This window comes from Chionomys nivalis, chromosome X (assembly GCF_950005125.1).
Source record: "Chionomys nivalis chromosome X, mChiNiv1.1, whole genome shotgun sequence".
NCBI classification, from domain to species: domain Eukaryota; kingdom Metazoa; phylum Chordata; class Mammalia; order Rodentia; family Cricetidae; genus Chionomys; species Chionomys nivalis.
In genome coordinates, this window is record NC_080112.1 from 11194477 (window position 1) to 11206720 (window position 12244).

General features: G+C 37.2%; 1 pseudogene; it reads right to left on the reverse strand.

Moving 5' to 3' along the window:
- Positions 1-10614: 10614 nt before the first annotated feature.
- Positions 10615-11309, reverse strand: LOC130867482 (protein-S-isoprenylcysteine O-methyltransferase-like; annotated as a pseudogene).
- Positions 11310-12244: the final 935 nt, after the last annotated feature.

Below are 12244 nucleotides of genomic sequence, written 5' to 3' on the forward strand. Positions count from 1 at the left end.
TCTCTTTTTTCCATTGTATACTTTTAGCTCCTTTATCGAAAATCATATGTTCATAGGTTTGTGGGTTAAAGTCCGGGTCTTCTATTCAATTCCATTGGTTGACTTCTTCTCTGTTTTTATGCCAATACCAAGGTGTTTTCAATACTGTAGCTCTGTAATAGAGTTTGAAGTCAAGGATGGTAATGCCTCCAGACGTTCCTTTATTGTATAAGATTGTTTTGGCTATCCTGGGTTTTTTGTTTTTCCATATGAAGTTGATTATTGTCTTCTCCAGATCTGTGAAGGATTTTGATGGGATTTTGATGGGGACTGCATTGAATCTATAGATCACTTTTGGTAGAATTGCCATTTTTACTATGTTGATCCTCCCAATCCAAGAGCAAGGGAGATCCTTCCATTTTCTGGTGTCCTCTTCAATTTCTTTCTTCAAAGACTTAAAGTTCTTGTCAAATGGATCTTTCACTCCCTTGGTCAGAGTTACCCCAAGATATTTTATGCTATTTGTGGCTATCGTGAAAGGTGATGCTTCTCCGATTTCCCTCTCTGCTTCCTTATACTTAGGGTATAGGGAGGCAACTGATTATTTGGAGTTGATCTTGTATCCTGCCACATTACTAAAGGTGTTTATCAGCTGTAGGAGTTCTTTGGTAGAGTTTTTGGGGTCGCTTATGTATACTATCATATCATCTGCAAATAATGAATGCTTAACTTCTTCCTTTCCAATACGAATCTCTTTGATCCCCTTATATTGTCTTATTGCTATTGCTAGAACTTCAAGCACTATATTGAAGAGGTATGGAGAGAGTGGACAGCCTTGACGTGTTCCTGATTTTAGTGGGATGGCTTTGAGTTTTTCTCCATTTAATTTAATGTTAGCTATTGGCTTGCTGTAAGTAGCTTTTATTATATTTAGGTATGACCCTTGTATCCCTAATCTCTCCAAGACCTTTATCATAAAGGGGTGTTGAATTCTGTCAAATGCTTTTTCAACATCTAATGAAATGATCATATGGTTTTTTATTTCAGTTTATTTATATGATGGATTACATTGATAGATTTGCGTATGTTGAACCAGCCCTGCATCTCTGGGATGAAGCCTACTTGATCATAATGGATAATTTTTCTAATGTGTTCTTAGATTCAGTTTGCCAGTATTTTATTGAGAATTTTTGCATCGATGTTCATGAGTGAGATAGGCCTGTAATTCTATTTTTTGGTTGGGTCTTTGTGTGTTTTTGGTATCAGGGTAACTGTAGCTTCATAAAAGGAATTTGGCAATGACTCTTCTCTTTCTATATTGTGAAATACATAAAGGAGTATAGGTATTAGCTCTTCTTGGAAGTTCTGGTAGAATTCTGCATTGAAACCATCTGGTCCTTGGCTTTATTTGAAAGGGAGATTTTTGATAACAGTTTCTAATTCTTCATGACTAACAGGTCTATTTAGATCGTTTACCTGGTCTTGGTTTAGCTTTGGTATATGGTACTTATCTAAAAAATGTCCATTTCTTTTGCTTTTTCCAGTTTTGTGGCATACAGGCTTTCGTAGTAAGATCTAATGATTCTCTGAATTTCCTCTGTGTCTGTGGTTATGTCCCCTTTTTCATTTCTGATCTTATTTATGCGTTTTCTCTCTCTGTCGTTTAATTAGTTTGGATAGGGGTTTGTCAATCTTGTTGATTTTCTTCAAGAACCAACTTTTTGTTTCATTGATTCTTTGGACTATTTTCTGTGTTTCTATTTTGTTGATTTCCACCCTCAGTTTGATTATTTCCAGTTTCTACTCCTCCTGGGAGCATCTGCTTATTTTTTTTTTTTTAGAGCTTTCAGGTGTGCTGTTAAGTCCCCATGTATGCTTTCTCCTGTACATCAACTATTTTACTAATAAACATTAGTTACCTTGTTTCTATATGCATTCTACAGTAGAAGCAAAAAATTGAAATGAGAGAAGTATTTAATGGTTGGGAACTAAATGATGTTAACTAGTAACAGTTGTTTAGAGAATATGATGCATTCAAATTGTAAAAGTATACCTCAAATTTCTACAGGACATATAATCCGTAGTCTTCAAGAGCCTAAATTAAATAACAACAGGTTTGTATAATCAGTATCGTAAATCAGCAGAAATGACTAACATCTATCAGATTTATTTTGTAATTATAAGTCAAATCAATCTGTTTCTTTATTCTGTTTACATTAAGCAATTGTGACAAAATATGTTTGTTTAAAGCAGTATGTTTTCAACTGTCTCGAAGACCATTTAATTTAAAATAACAAAATAGCAGGACTAAAGTACTGGCACAACTATAGTGAGTAATAAACAATGAAAAATGTAGATTCAGTTGTATATAAATTATTTAATATTTATATAAATTATTTATTAGGGAAGGAGAATACTTTCTATTAGTTTATATATAGCTACAGAATTGTCTTTTACACAGAGTATTGTTTGATTGAATTTGAAAAGGAACCTGGATTGGGAAAAGTAAATAAGAGTCAATTGAAAGAAATGGATACTCAAAACAGTGAAAGTCACAACTGATTTTATTCATTACACAGAAGCATTCAGCTCTCTTCTGGAGGTTCAACAGCTATTCCCTCAGATGCTTTTAAACTTACTGTTCAAAATTGGAGACAAGGGCTATTATTCCCTCAAGGGAAAGATCACATTTTCCTACTGGTTTCACTGTTTGGTTCTAGAAACACCACATAACCTTGTACCTCCTTAAACAAATCTCATGCCTCTCTCAGTTACCATCCACTAATTTGTAATTTGCTGTAATTTGTAAATTCAATGTGCCACTGTTCTTTTTATCTGCTTCTAAGAGGGTGTTATCTATGATCAAATTATTATTTTTTTTTAATTTTAAAAGAGGTAAAGGTCAAAGTCCCCGAGAGAAGCAGTGTGACTGTGACTGCAATTCACTTTATAAATTACTAATTATCTTGAAAAGAAGCAGAGAGTTTAGTTTAAACAAAAGCAACAAGAAAAATGAACACGTTGTTGTGTGAAGCTATAGGTAGTCATGCATCAAAGTGATCCTTTTGAAAGAAGCATATTAGGTTATTGAAGGACTCTGATGAATTAAGGTGATGGAAACCATGGGTGTCAGCATTAACTTGTGTCAGGAGGAGTGCCACAGAGAGGTATTGCTATTTCAATGTCCAGTCAAAAGTTACAGTGTAGTAGGAATCAGGGAGGTTAATATGTTGTATTCAACAATTAATGCAAGTTGTCCGTACAATTGCTACATCTAATTTAAAGATTGTCATGCCGTAGGGAATCTTATGTCACCTCACTGACCATAGAAGAGCTAATTAATACCTATAAGTCATTTTATCTGGATAAATGATTATATAGTAAACCTTGAAAAACATAACTACTTTTGATTTTATTATTGATTTTACCCATGGACATAAAAGATATTTTAAATTAGAGTCCAGTTATTATACTTTGAAGGCATTGATCACAGATTTAGTTAAATATTGATTGGTAAGTCATGAAATAAAGGGAATTAAATGTGAATTAAATACAGTTAATAATGGAGCTGAGTTTGAAATGCAAGTCCTGTTCTAAATATTCCAAACAAAGAAAGAGGAAAATGTCTCCTTGGATTATAAAAACCCAAAAATAATATTGCAAAATGTTTGGCTTGAGGTTAACTAAGGAAATATAAGCTTAGAACTGAGAACAGACATGCTTTCTGAACTGCAAGAAAAACCAGACTTTTTCCAGTATCCTTAACCACTCTTCAAATAGCTTTTTGTATAAAGTCATCTAACTAAAGAATTACCACAAAGAACTGTATATTTTCACTAGGGGAACCATACAAGGTAGCACTATGTTTTTCTAATTTGAATTGTGATGAAGACAGGAAAATAACATTCTCCTGATGTAACATGATGGGCTGGCTAATTTGTAACACAATTGGGATCTGCTTGCTGGTGTTTCTGTCCTGCCCGGTACCCCACAGCTGGCAAGCCCCAATGAAAATCACACAGAGATCTCCATAAGTTATAAGCTGATTGGCCCATTAGCTCAGATTTCTTATTAGCTCTTATGACTTATATTAACACATTATTCTGATCAATTTTTGCCATATGCTTTGGTGCCTTTCTCAGTAGGGCAGCTCACATCTTGCTTCTTTGGAGTCTGGGCAGGAGTGGGATGAATCAACTTCCTCCTTCCCCAAATTCTCCTGTTCTCATTGCATCATTTCTACTTCCTGTCTGGTTTTCCCACCTATACTTCCTGCCTGGCCAATCAGCGTATATTTAAAACATGATTTACAGATTACAGACAATTTTCCCATATCACTTCCCCCTCTTTAAAAAAAAGAAAAAGAAAATAAAATATCTATAGCCCATTTTTTTGGGAATGTGGGCTGAGTATTTTAGGCTACTTCCAACTGTTTGGGGATGCTGATAATCTTATGGGGACCTAAAGAAAACTTAGAGTTATGATCAAGTCCTGACTGAAGTATCTTGTGAGTCTTGATCATCTCAGGCAGCAGTCTTGAATCTATTCTGGATGAAGAACTCAGACATTTGGGCCATATATTCCTGCTGGAGATTTTTCAGGTGGTCTTCCTTCATCAAAGCTGATTTTTCTTAGTTCAGAATGAATCCATAGCCTCTCATTTACTGTGGGAACAAAAGCAAAATCTCTTCTCCAAAGTAACATACCTTTTGACTTCAATTTTAAAGTCAAGGTATACAGTGGGGCCGATCTATTGGAAGCTCACCAAGGCCAGCTGGACTGCTACTGAAAAAACATGGGATAAAACCGGACTCTCTGAATGTGGCGGACAATGAGAACTGACGAGAGGCCAAGGAGAATGGCACGGGAACTTTCATCTGGTGATGGATCGAGAGAGAGACAGAGACCCAATTTGGATCAACGGTCTGAGCTCTTAAGGTCCAAATGAGGAGCAGAAGGAGGGAGAACATGAGCAAGGAAATCAGGACCACGAGGCGTGCACCCACCCACTGTGACAGTGGAACTGATCTATTGGGAGCTCTCCTAGGCCAGCTGGACTGGGACTTAATAAGCATGGGTTGAAACTGGACTCTCTGAACATGGCAGACAATGAAGGCTGATGAGAAGCCAAGGACAATGGCACTAGGTTTCGATCCTAATACATGAACTGGCTTTGTGGGAGCTTAGCCTGTTTGGATGCTCACCTTCCTGGACCTAGATAGAAGTGGGAGGACCTTGGTCTTCCTGTAGGGCAGAGAATTTGGACTGCTCTTCAGTATCGAGAGGGAGGGGAAATGGACTGGGGGGAGGAGAAGAGGAGTGGTGATAGGGGGAGGGGAGCGGGGGGAGGGGGAAATATGTGGGAGGAGGGGGAGGGAAATGGGAAACAGGGAGCAGTTGGAAATTTTAATTAAAAATAATAAAAAAAATGAAAAAAAATAAAGTCAAGATATTTTTAAAATACCTATCTTTAATTAATTCTGCAGCATTTATAAGCAAATATCTTTTAACAGCTGTTGTTCCCTTCTCAGCATTTATACAATTTAAAGAGAACATAATAGCATGCAGTATCAAGACTTTTTGTGTATTTTTCGTCTTTATGTGGCTTTATTTTAACCTCTATTTCTTTCATTTTTACTTTTACCTTTTGGCTTTTCAGACAGGTTTTCTGTGTATCTTTGTCCTGGAACACCCTCTATAAACCATGCTGTCCTTGAACTTGCAGATTTCTGTTTGTCTTGGCCTCCCAGGTAAAACATACCAACATGTGCCACCATAACCGACTACTTTCTTTCTTTCTTTCTTTCTTTCTTTCTTTCTTTCTTTCTTTCTTTCTTTCTTTCTTTCTTTCTTCTTTCTTTCTTTCTTTCTTTCTTTCTTTCTTTCTTTCTTTCTTTCTTTCTTTCTTCTCTGAGAACTTTAACCTTTAGCCTGTATATATTTTTAACACACTGTAAACCATTTAGAGGTTTTCTTCCTCTTTGAATCTCTCTTTATTGTAATCTCTCTTTTTCTGACAATATGAGCCTTTAATTTACTAAGCAATTATGGCTGAAGTACTGGCTGGAGCCATGTTTATTGCCACAGCTCTATGGCATTTTAAGGTCCCTGCCAGCAAGCAAGCTGAAACATTGTGTCCATAAACAACACTCAAAAGCTCCTAAGGTGTTTCAAGGTTCTTGCCAGGAAGCAAACTGCAACAGTGTGTCCATAGTTCCATAGTCTTCTTGAAAGAGTCAGAGTTTTCCCTGGCAGGACAGCCCAGAAAGCCAGCATTTTAAAACAGCACCGCTTTTTTCCTGCTATGGCTGCAAACTGAAATGCTTTACTCTAGTCTTTTTTAAGCTTTTTCAAGCTTTTTGTAGATGCAGTTATCCACGTGGGCACCATTTGTAACATGAGAGGCTGGCTTGCTTGTTTGGGGTTTCTGTCCTGCCCAGTTCCAACAGCTGTTTAACCCCAAAGCAAATCACACAGAGATCTCCATAAGTTATAAGCTGATTGGCCCATTAGCTCAGATTTCTTATTAGCTCTTATGACTTATATTAACCCATTATTCTGATCTATTAGCTCACATCTTGCTTCTTTGGAGTCTGGGCAAGAGTGGAATGAATCAACTTCTTCCTTCCCCTAATTCTCCTGCTCTTATTGCATCATTTCTACTTCTTGTCTGGTTTTCCCGCCTATACTTCCTGCCTGGCCAATCAGCGTTTATTTAAAACATGATTGACAGATTACAGACAATTTTCCTGCATCATCCTGTTCTTTTTTTTAAAGCATGACTTAGAATACTAGTTTTTAAAGATGTATTACATATTTTCCCAGGGTTTCCAATGAGGTCCGTTAAAGAAGTAGACAGGAAAAGTGATTTATAGAACCAGTGATTATACAAGGATGATAATTTCATCATTTGCATCTGTTTCAGGCTTATGTTGACTCTCATATAAGTATGCAATTTGGTATACAAGTATTTGTCATTCACCAGCAAGGTCATGAGAGAAAATAAACACTGTGTGTAATTAGTTTTATGAGAATGTAGAACTTTTATTTTGGGATAAACCTTACTTATTTAAGATCCAAAGAACAAGTATGAAAATCTCCAAGTTGCAATTTTGTGCTAGTTGTAAACTAGTTAAATATTTTGTATTAGCAAGTTTTTTATGTTTTTAATGTGTGAACACCAACCTGCTGCAATATTTACAAATGGTTTTCATAAACACATGATAAAGCCATATGTGAGATATGATATATGGGGGCTAGTTTTCATTTAATGTTTAAAATTTTGAAAGTGAAAAACTCTAATCTAGGACCATTCTTAATATTTTATATTAAAAAAGAGAACTCTTGGATGACTACTAATGTGTTACTTCAAAAGAAATTTTAAAATTTAGTTTGAGTGGATTTATAGCCTCAATTTCCCAAGATATTGTAAACTTTCTTTTACTTTCTTTAACTGATTTTCAGTTAAGTCCTTCTGTATAATGAAAAGAATTAAATTAGTATACTCCAATTTCTTAAATTCTTTAATCTAAGTTTTAAAGACCTCATATTGTGACTAGAAATGCTATATATGTTATCTATGAGCTCTTCTTATGACAAGACAATCCAAGAAGTGACATCCACTGGCATGTTCATGTCTGTCTCTTCAATTCTGTTGTCATGGACACTTTACTCTTACTGGTTCTCTAGACTTAGATTTTGTTGTTCGTTTATGTTGTAGGGAGAGGGTCCACTTTTTCTTCCCAGCCATTTAAATTGCTTAGCTCTGAAATAACCACACAGAAATTGTATTAATTGAATCCCTGCTTGGCCCATTAACTCTAGCCTTTTATTGGTTATCTCTCACATCTTGATTTAACCCATTTCCCTTAATCTGTATGTCACTACATTACAGTGACTTACTGGGAAAGATTCTAACCACAGTTCATCTCAGGTGGAGTACCCATGGTGTTTCTCTGACTCTGCTTTTTTTCCCCCAGAATTCAGTTCTGTCTTCTCTACCTACCTTAGTTCTGCCCTATAAACTAGGACAAGGAAGTTTCTTTATTTATTAACCAATGAAAGCAACATATAGACTGAAGGACCTCCTACACCATTTCCCCGTTTCTGTTTAAACAAAAAGCAAAGCTTTAACATAGTAAAATTACATATAATAAAGCAGTTATCAAACAAGAATTACAGTTACAATATTTATATCTACTTTATCTTATATCATAACTAAGGAAAACTATAACTATAAATTCTTGAACAATTTCAAAGACTCTAGAAGGATATGATATTACCTAAGTAAACAGGAAGTGCATTGTAAGCAACTTCTAAAACTCTAGAAATGACAGAGATATCTTGCTGCCTGGATAGTCACCCAAAGTTTTTCTGTACTGTTGGTGCATCCATCTTTGGTTTTTAGGCCTATAATATCTAGCAGACTTTTCCATGAAGCAGGAAATTTAAAAGACATTTCAACCTATATTGGCAGTTTTCAGTCATTTTCTTCTGTGTCCTGCAGAATGTCTCACAGACTCTTTCATGAAGCAATAACCCTGAAGGACCATCTCACCATTAGGCAACTTTAGCAGTCATCTCTCTGTGGGTTCTGCATGTCCAGTGAAGCATTCCAGGCAAGAGCAATTTCTTGCCCAAATGACTAAGGAGCCATGTTTATGCCTATCTTTCTCTCAAAATAATTGGTGCTGCCAGGAACAGAAGTGTCTCATTGTCATAAAAAGTCCTAAGTTATTAAAACATTTTTAATGTCATATTCTGAATGTCTCTGAAAGATTTGAAGAAGACCTATCTATCTGAAATATATCTCTATATATCTAGAAAATCTAACTAACATGATTACAAGCTTGATAATTAGAGATGACTATCTATTAACCTGAATTTCTTAATTATACATTAAATTTTAAATGAGCTACACAAACACAATATCTTAATTAAGGTCAGAAATCCATATACATATAAGAAAATTGACCTTAAATTTGTATCAATAAACCAAGATTCATACCAAATGCAAATTACTCACATCTATATCATATCCCTCTTTAAATGTAAAAGAACATTTATAAATAATATTTGGGAATGTGGGCTTAGTTTTATCCATACTGAATTCTGCTGTTTGTGCATGCTGTTAATCAGGTCATTCATGGTATATCCTGTGTGCTAGGTTCATCTCAGTCTGCTGTTGGATGAAGTAATATTTTGAGGGTGTTCACTGTGATCTTCATGTGGGCGTGGTCTATCAAACCATATTTGCCTCGAAGCAATCCCCAGGTTCTCTTATTCTGTGAAAACAAAAGAAGAATCTCTTTTCCAAAGTCACATATTTTTAGACCCAAATTCTGAAGTCAAGATACCTATCCAATATACATGCTTGTTTAGTTTAGCCGCCCATACAATGAAATGTCTCTTTGTACTTAGCTCCTTCACAGTCAAAAAATTCAAAGGAAACACAATAATATACATAATTCAGACTCTCTTTGAATTTTCTATCTTTTCATGACTTATTTTTCTTTACTTCTTTTAATCTATGACTGCCTGTACTCTGTCTCTTTAAAGACTTTTTAAAAATGATTTACTTCTTTTCCAACTCTCTATATTCTTTTTCTTCTCTCTCCCAAGCCTACATACATTTATCCAATACTGTGACCAATTTAAAGTTGTTTTATGTCTGAATCTGTCCTATTGTGAATCTGTAATTCTTTACTGTCCAGGAGAACTTTTTATAATGCTTCTTTAAAAGTTAAGTTGCATCATTAGTCAGGGTAATATGGTACTTGCTGTTTGCCTGCTCAGTCTAAAACTGTTGTTGGGGTTTTCTGTCCTGCCCAGTTCCTGCAATCATTAAGTTCCAAAGAAATCTCTCAGAGGTCTATATTAGTTATAAACTTATTGACCCATTAGCTCAGGCTTCTTATTAACTCTTATATTATCCCATTATTATAGTATATGTTAGTTACGTGGCTCGGTACCTTTTTCAGTAAGGCAGTCACATCTTGCTTCTTTGCTGGGGTCACAACTGCAGAGGAATGGGCTTCCTCCTTCCTAGAATTCTGTTCTCATTGACCCACATCTACTTCCTGTCTTGTTGTCCCACCTATACTTCCTGACTGTCTATTGGCCAATAAGTGTTTATTTAAAATATAATTGACAAAATACAGATCATTCTACCACACCACTCTGGTGACACATGCTGGTAGTATTTGCTGAAGGATGCACAGGCAGGAGGATCACGAGTTTGAGGTCAGGCTGGGCTACACATTCTGGCATAAGTGCTGGAGAGGGCAGTGTCCTCTCCCGAGTATCCTGGTCACAGTGTGAATACACTCTAACCTTAGTGAAACTGTGGCTTGGGTACTCACCCCACCACTGTAGAAAGGGCACTGATGGGACCATTGCAACACTCTCCTTGTTCACTGTTTATCTGTGTTCTACCTTCATTCTGCACAAGAGAATGCTGCAATGAGCCCTGTGGTCCTAAGGTCTTCTAACTGCTCGGTCTTGGGTGACATTCTGAGGAGTAATTAGTGACATATAAAATAGTTAATAAACTCATTCTGCCATGGCCAACTGGAAGAAGTTCTGTCCTAGGCTGCACAGGGCCAGATATTCCCTGGCCCCACAGGCCTCTACCTGTCATAACTCCTCCTTGACTCCCTTTATGAAAGGCAGACCCATGAGCACCTACTTCTTCCAAGTATTCCTCCTCAAAGAATTGAATCAGCGAGATCTTTGCCTCTTCCATGCCATCACAAAGGAAGCACCACTCTGTCAGGGCATAGCCAACACTGCAGATGGGATGACAGAATTACCTGGGTTCTGATACTCTAGTAAAACCACTCCACATAGGAGGGATGCTGGACCCAGGCATATACCCTGATGGTCATTAGAGAGTGGGTGTCTGACTTCTCACTCTGCACCACGTGGTTGAAATTAGAGACTGTTATAAACATGGCCACTTTCTGGAGGCATTCTTCAAACACCACCATCAGCAACCCAGTAGTGGTGAGTGAGGTGATATGCTTTGGTTCTGGCCAAAAGATATTTTCAACCGTGAACTTTATCCAGGAAGAAAGAGAAGCCACTGAATACTCAAGACTGTAATTCAGGAGAAAGGAATCCAAAGAGAGACTTTGGGGGTTATTGACAGCTGTCACTAAGTACTCAGAATAGTGGAATAATGATAGGGAGCACACGTATCAGCCAAAGTGATTCCAATAAGACTGGCTGAAACTTAGCAGCACATCACAGCCAAACATAAAGCGAAGGAAACAAACTGGTATGGCTATCTGGTACCGTGGCAGCCAGTAGAGCAGCAGCAGCAGCAGCAGCAGAAGCAGCAGCAGCAGCAGCAGCAGCAGCAGCAGAAGCAGCAGCATATTGAGCCCGGATGACTGTGGGAACCAGGCAGGAGAGTGAGGACTACTGATGCTTTTTAAAGCAAAAGAGACCATGCCCAAGTGGGCTGGTATCTTAAAGGCTGAAGGAGCTCCCGCAGCATTAAATTGTGCTATTATGATGATAAACATGATAGTTCCTTCTCACTCTGCACAGTCCAGCATGTCAGAGCTGCTTGTGCCTCGGAGCCAAGCACTCTGCCCCACTTGCAGGCACACAGTAAGTCTACAATGCTGTCAAGCAAGCCATCACACTTTATTCCCAAATCCCACAAGAGCCAAAGTTTTCACTAGCAGCATAACTCAAAAAGCTGGCATTTTAAAACTGCCACTTTTTTTCTGCTGTGGCTGTTGACTCAGAAAAATTTTTCTGTGGCACACTGCCAGCAAACAGCAAAAAGCTGTGTTAAACTCTCTCTCTCTCTCTCTCTCTCTCTCTCTATATATATATATATATATATATATATATATATATATATATATATGGAGTTGTGTGTGTGTCTAGAATTTCTTTTTAAGCCCTCTCAGGCATTATGTAGAGTTAGTTGACCATGTTGGAGCACCAATTGTTGTAGGGAGAGGACCTGCATGTTCTTCCCAGTTACCAGGTTAGCTTAGCCAGGGAATAACCACACAGAAATTGTACTAATTAAATTACTGCTTGGCCCATTATCTATAGCCTCTTATTTGCTAACTCTCACATCTTGATTTAACCCATTTTCCTTAATCTGTATATCACCACAAGGCAGTGGCTTACCAGGTAAAATTCTAACTGGCATCCATCTCATGTGGAAAATCCATGGCTTCTCCTCTGACTCTGCTTTCTTCCTCTCAGCATTCAGTCCTGTCTTCCTCACCTACCTTAGTTT